The 5896-nt window shown below is 35.7% G+C and overlaps 1 long non-coding RNA gene across 1 annotated transcript; it reads left to right on the top strand.

Annotated features, from left to right (window-relative positions):
* The first annotated feature begins 1035 nt into the window (after positions 1-1035).
* LOC130592107 (uncharacterized) lies at positions 1036-3611 on the top strand. Its single transcript, XR_008970275.1, has 4 exons — positions 1036-1381; positions 1494-1527; positions 2052-2109; positions 3367-3611. It is a non-coding gene; the product is annotated as an uncharacterized LOC130592107 (long non-coding RNA).
* The last annotated feature ends 2285 nt before the right edge of the window (positions 3612-5896 follow it).

The following is a 5896-nucleotide window of genomic DNA, read 5'->3' on the forward strand; positions in this document are numbered from 1 at the left end:
ATTCTCTAATAACAATAGCTACCATTCTAGCATTAAGATGGCTCCTTTTGAAGCTCCTATACGGTCGAAAATGTCGTAGTCCATTGTGCTGGAACGATATTAGCGAGACGGTTACTTTGGGACCGCAAATGATTGAAGATACCGTAAATCAAGTAAGATATATTCGTGAGAAGATGAGGGCGGCCCAGGATCGTCAAAAGGCCTATGCAGATCAGAATAGAAGAGATAGCGAATATCAAGTAGGCGAGAAAGTCTTACTGAAGGTGTCACCTATGAAAGGGGTGATGCGTTTTGGGCAAAAAGGAAAGCTTAGCCCGAAGTTTATAGGTCCGTATGACATATTGAAAGAATTGGAAGATTGGCTTATCGTTTGATTTGCCAAAACTTGGGAAAGGTGCATAATGTGTTCCATGTATCCCAACTAAAGAGATATGTGCCCGATAAGTCTCACGTATTAGATCCCGAGATTATAGAAGTGGATGAGACGCTTTCTTTTGAAGAGAGACCAGTAAAGATCTTGGACTCTAAGGTGAGGAGTACAAGAAATAAGATATAAAGATACTCAAGGTTTTGTGGTCTAACCAGCGTACCGAAGAGGCTACCTGGGAGGCTGAAGACGAGATGAGAAAGAAGTATCCTGAGCTCTTCGACTAGGTGAGTTGAGTTCCGGGACGTAACTCCTTTAAGGGGGGTAGAGTGCGTGCGCGCATTTTGCTAGAAATTAGTAAGAATTTGTTGCATTTGTGCACTATTTTTAGAGTTTTCAAGGAAAAACTTTTCAAGCAAAGTAAGTATTTCATAGTTTGAATATTCAAGGCAAAAGTTTTATTCAGTAGCGTATTATTTGGCTACTTGTTTTACTCAGTAGCGTATTATTTGGCTACTTGTTTTACTTAGTAGCGTATTATTTGGCTACTTCTTAAGAAAGAACTATTTTATGGCGTAATGCTCGTAAATTTTCAAATTTGAAAGTTGGATTAGAAGGAGGGTTTTGTTAAGTTTCGGGACGAAACTTCTTTTAAGGGGGGTAGACTGTAATCCCCCATATTTTAAGATATTAAATTAAATAGTTTTAATCATTTTTAATTATTAAAGCTATTTAATTTCGGTATTTAAGAGCAGAAGGGTATTTTGGTCATTTTACCAAAATAGTATTTGAGTATTTCCACAAAGAAGTATTTTAGTATTTTCAAGAAAGTATTTTATTAATATTAGTAGGAAGATTATTTTGGAAATTGATCATCAAATGTATTTTGGCAATTTGATGAGTAAGGGTATTTTAGTCTTTTACACAAAATGACTACCACTATAAAAAGGGGAAAACCTAAAGTTTCCCATCTTTTTCCATCTTCTTCACTAGCCACCATTTCTTCAAAAAGGAGTAAGAAGTTCATTTCTCTCTCAAACCTTTGTTCTTCCTCAAGTAAGTTTTCTTCAAGTAATTTCTTTAAAGATTCAAGTTCTAATCTAGTTTTTGTTTTTAAAAATTGTAGGAAGATCTTGCAATTATCAAAGGGAAGCAAAGAGGTAATCTTTTTCTGAAATTTTGGGGTTTTTCTTCCTTATTTTTCTCTCCTCTTTGTTCACGATTTCCGGCCACCACAAGGGTGGTTCGCCGGCGAGATCGACAGGTCCGACGAGACCATTGTCGGGACACAGTGGTGACAACGCTGGGCACGGGCGCCGCCTGCCACGCCGCGCGTGGTGGTGGTGGTGGTGCTCGTGGTGGCGCCGGCGAGTGTTAATTTTGCTTTGGTGGTTTTCGAACCACTTGTAAAAAAAAAAAAAAAAAAAAATTTCTGTTATTATTATTAATTAATTTACAGCAATAAATTATTAAGAAAATAGTAGTTTTATGAAGTTTTAAGTATTAGTTTGTAGTGGGTTTTGCCTACTAGTAAAGGTTTTCAAGTTATGACTTTAAAAATAGTTTTTAAAGCATTTGTAAGAAAAATCAGCTTTATTAGTATATTTAAAATGCTGATTTTAATTATTAAGTAGCTTGAATTGTTGTTGGAAAGTACTAATTGATAGTACTTTATTGTTGGTAGGTTGCAAGAATAATTAAAGCCAGTCAAACTTTTGACTGTTGATTTTCGTGTAATCAAGGTACATACACTTTGACCTTGACTTTAGTAGTTTCAAAGGATATATATATCTTATTGAGCATGAGGAGTAAGGAGAGGCTTATGCCTTGAAATTGTTTGAGTATATGTTGAGAACTTAGAAAGGAGATTAGGAATGGAACTTTTAAGTTATTCCTATATTTGAAAAGCATGTTATTGATGTTAATTGCTTTTGAGCATGATTAAAGTTATTAAAGTTATTCTTGAAGCTAGGGCTTGCCTGAGAATATTTTATTGAGCATGGTCTCAATTGAGGTTATATATTTTATTGAGCATGGTCTCATTAGAAGTTATATATATTATTGAGCAAGGTCTCACAAGTTATCAAGTTATTGAGCAAGGTCTCACAAGTTATCAAGTTATGGAGCAAGGTCTCACAAGCTATCAAGTTATTGAGCAAGGTCTCATAAGTTAAAGTTATTGAGCAAGGTCTCACAATAGTTTAATCATTGAGCAAGGACTCAATTGATTGGATCATGGATCCTTAAGAAAGTAAGAAAAAGGACTCATGGAGTCATTAAAGTAATAAGATGAGCAAGGTCTCAAAGAATTTAGAATTGAGTTAACTATGGTGTTTGTTGCATTCACTTGTTGAAGAAAGATAAGAAATTAATTTATTTGCTAGATGTATTATTGTGAATGTGTTTCACATAATGGGCTTTGGCAATAAAACTCTTGGGATGGATCCCCCATGAGTATTGAACATAAGGGGGGGAGTTAGTGTGAAACTATACTCCTGCATATAACTTAGCATGACGATGCTAATGCTTTTATTTTATCAAGCAAGTTTATGGAATTCCAATTTTCAAGATCTTTGAGTGGACTAGGTGTCACTCGTATTCTTTATCTCTGAGATGTTGAGTCTAGAGGCTCACTCTCACCCTCCTTCATTACTAACAAGCTTAAATTTCTCGAGTCAAGTTATTTAAAGTTCATGGAACTTTAGTAAGAGGTGTGGGATCTCTTACACAGAAATAGTAGCCCGTATGACTCCAAGAGGAGGACGGTGCCCGTTCATTGCCAAATAATATTAAAAGAAAGTATTTAGTAAGTACAGTTATATGCTTGTTGCATGTAGAGTCATAAGAAGAGCAAGCCGAAGTGATCGAGGATTGCATGCATTATTATTCGCATTAGTTTGTTGTGTTATGTACTCAGCGTTGCTGATGTATGTGTTTCTTGTTTTCTTTTGGTTGTTGTTTTTCCTCAACAACCCTGTGATGATCCATTTGGTGAGCAGAGTTTAGAGAAGAAGTTGCAGGTACAAGTTCTTGATGTGCATGGAAATCATAAGCATCCGGATGGGAATTTTCAGTGCACGAGTACTTTATTATTTAAGTTATCTTAAATTTTATATTTGACTTTACTTGACCAATGGGGTCAAGGTTTGACTTTTGAAGATGGGACTAGTATGGGATAGTCTCGGAGTTTGTAATTCATTTACATACTTTCTTATTTCTATTGTATTAAAGTATTTTCAGTTTATTTTAAAAGACTTCCGCTGTATTATCTGATTAGCCTTACGTATTATCATGCGTGGCATAACAACTCCCGCAATTTCTCCTAGTTTATAAAAGGAGGAGTCGTGGGGGTGTTACACATACCTCATACCACCAATCCTACAACTTCTTCTAGTTCTGAATCACAAACTTTTGTTGTTAACTCTTGTCACATTGTTGAACCAAAATATTATCATTAGGCTAAGAATGATCCTAATTGGATAGAAGCCATGAATAAAGAGCTTAAGGCTCTTGAAGAAAATGAAACTTGGGACTTAACTGTCTTACCAAGTGGAAAGAAAGCTATAGGTTCTAAGTGGGTTTATAAAACTAAGCTTAAACCTGATGGAACCATAGAGAGACACAAGGCTAGATTGGTAGCTATTGGATATCAACAGGTAGAGGGTCAAGACTTTACTCAAACCTTTTCACCTGTTGCTAAGCTAGCAACTGTCAGAATTGTGATAGCTTTAGCTACTGTTCATAATTGGTCCTTATGTCAACTGGATGTAAATAATGCGTTCTTGCATGGTTTCTTGGATGAGGAGGTATATATGTTACCATCAGCAGGTTATACTAAGGCTAAAAAGGGAGAAGTTTGTAGACTTAAGAAGTCATTGTATGGCCTAAAACAAGCTTCTAGGCAGTGGAACAAAGAACTAGCCAGATTCCTTTTGTCTCTTGGTTTTCAACAATCTAAGCAAGACTACTCTTTATTTACAAGAACAAAGAATGGTGAGTTCTTGGTGATACTGGTGTATGTAGATGACATGATGGTCACAGGGACTTCATTGTTTCAAATTGATGAAGTGAAACAAGCTCTTGACTTAGCATTTACTATCAAGGATCTTGGTGACTTAAATTATTTTCTTGGGGTTGAAATCACAAGATCTAGCCAAGGTACTTTTATGTCTCAGAAAAAGTACATCAAAGACATTCTCACTGACACTGGCATGGAAGAATGTTTTCCTGTAAATGCTCCTCTCTCTGCTGGGTTGAAATTGAGTACTGAAATTGGAGATATCTTAGAAGAACCTGATGTGTATAGAAGATTAGTAGGGAGACTTTTATATCTTGGCATCACAAGACCAGATTTATCCTATGCTGTGCAACATCTAAGCCAGTTTATGCACACTCCTCGAGTTCCACACTTAAAGGCAGCATTACATGTTGCTAAGTACCTGAAAGGGACTTTAGATTTTGGATTACATTATACTGCAGACAGTATTCTCAATGTAAATGCTTATAGTGATTCTGACTGGATTTCTTGCACATTTAGCAGTAGGTCATTAAGTGCATATGCAGTTTTCATTGGTTCTAATCTTGTTTCATGGAAAACTAAAAAGCAAACTTCAGTTAGCAAGTCATCAACATAAGCTGAGTATAGGAGTATGTCAAATGCTGCAAGTGAGTTGGTTTGGGTTCATGGTTTACTCACAGACTTGCAACTGTCAATATCTCTACCTATTACTTTGTATTGTGATAATACATCAGCAGAACACTTGGCTCATAATCCAATGTTTCACGAGAAAAACAAGCACTTAAAAAGGGATATGCATTATGTACGTGAACAAGTAGCTGAAGGTTTTCTTACTACTGCACATGTTTCAACCAAGCAGCAGCTAGCTGATGTCCTTACAAAAGCTCTTGCATCTCCTCAACATTCTGCTATCTGTTCCAAGCTTGGACTAGTTTCTCAGTCCAGCTTGAAGGGGGTGTAAAATATATATTTATTTGTGTAAAGTTAGTTGAGAGTTAGTTAGAATACTCCTCTATAAATAGACAAAGCTGTTAGGTCTATTACTAACTTTCATATTGTAAAGAAATACTTCTTTTCTTCTTTCTCTCTCAATAATACTTCTTCATTTCTGAGCTCATTTGCTCCTTCATATGAGCTACTCCAATTTCAATGAAGTGAAAGAATCAAGGATTCTCTTTTTACTAAAGCTAAGATTTCATAATAATACTGAAGGTGTACACGGAGTTGTTTGTTTTCTTTTCTTTTGTAAGTTATTTGTTGTACGATAATGAAGGTTGACTTGATGGTTGTGATTCATGAGGCTCTCCTTTTTCACCATTATAACAGAGATTTTAGAATGCAAGTTCTCCTTATCAAAAAATAAAAATATATATAAAGTTGTTTGTACCAATATTGTGCCAAAACCAAAATATTGTCCACCACAAAGTTCAGAATGTGGAACCAATTTAGAGAGGTAAAAACTGAAATAAATCTTGACAAAGTCATTCCTCCATAGACCACCAAGTTTCAGA

Source organism: Beta vulgaris, chromosome 1 (genome assembly GCF_026745355.1).
Source record: "Beta vulgaris subsp. vulgaris cultivar EL10 chromosome 1, EL10.2, whole genome shotgun sequence".
Lineage (NCBI taxonomy): Eukaryota > Viridiplantae > Streptophyta > Magnoliopsida > Caryophyllales > Amaranthaceae > Beta > Beta vulgaris.